The sequence below is a fragment of the Myotis brandtii genome, unplaced genomic scaffold, assembly GCF_000412655.1.
Source record: "Myotis brandtii unplaced genomic scaffold, ASM41265v1 scaffold36, whole genome shotgun sequence".
In the NCBI taxonomy this organism is placed as follows: domain Eukaryota; kingdom Metazoa; phylum Chordata; class Mammalia; order Chiroptera; family Vespertilionidae; genus Myotis; species Myotis brandtii.
In genome coordinates, this window is record NW_005363836.1 from 4,744,915 (window position 1) to 4,745,754 (window position 840).

An 840-nucleotide genomic window follows, 5' to 3' on the forward strand; every position below is an offset into this window, starting at 1 on the left:
GCGGCAGCACCCCGCCCGGTGCTGGCAGAGGGCGAGCGGCAGGGAGGCGAAGAGTCCGAAATGCTGAACTGCGGACCGCTGGACCTCGCACTCCACTCCGCCACCCCACCCGGCAGCACGCTCGAGTTTTCGAAAAAGCCGGCAGAAAACGCCCTTTAAGGCTGCGTTTTCGTTCAAGAACAAAACTCTAGCAAACGCTCGGAAACATTTGCGTCATGAGCGTTGTTACTTTAAAACGTGTTGACCGAGGTTGGGTGAGTTTTTTTTTTTTAATGGCACAAATTAAATTCAGCTGGATATTTTCCATTATTCGATACGCTTTCTGCGCTGGTTAAAAATAATCCTTTAGTAGCTCAAATGTTGACTTACTGAGCAATAAGTGGCAATTTACACCTGAAAGAAACGAGTGTAAATCACTCGCAGCTCTAATTGCTGCAAGTTTACGAAAGAGCTGCTGGCTCGGTCGAATCTGAAGCATTTTCATTCAAATTGTCATCGGAACAAGCACCAGGCTTCTTAAATCCCGCTGTAATTAGCCTTCAAGTGTCCTATTAAACCTCTTCACCTTTCGGGCTATCCAATTCAAAAAGCCCCCTTTAAAAAAAAACATGTCTTGCTCTTTTAATTGAGGTTATTAAAGAAATCAAGTTTCTTCCCCCATCCCCTCCCCAATCCCCTTTTCTTCTCTCCCACCCTGCCTCTCCGCTCTGTGCACCCCACTTAGCCCGGGGAGCCCAGCCCCGCCGTGATTGACGTCTAGAGAGAACGTGCTTTGTGCCGGGATGATGGTTATTAACTTGTTACCCCCGGCAAGGGGGCGGGGAGCCGGCGCGCCCCGGT

General features: G+C 49.5%; 1 protein-coding gene across 1 annotated transcript in view; it reads left to right on the forward strand.

Annotated features, from left to right (window-relative positions):
* The window catches only part of LHX8 (LIM homeobox 8), a 26,713-nt gene that overhangs the window by 855 nt on the left and 25,018 nt on the right, over positions 1 to 840 (forward strand). The window lies entirely within an intron of this gene.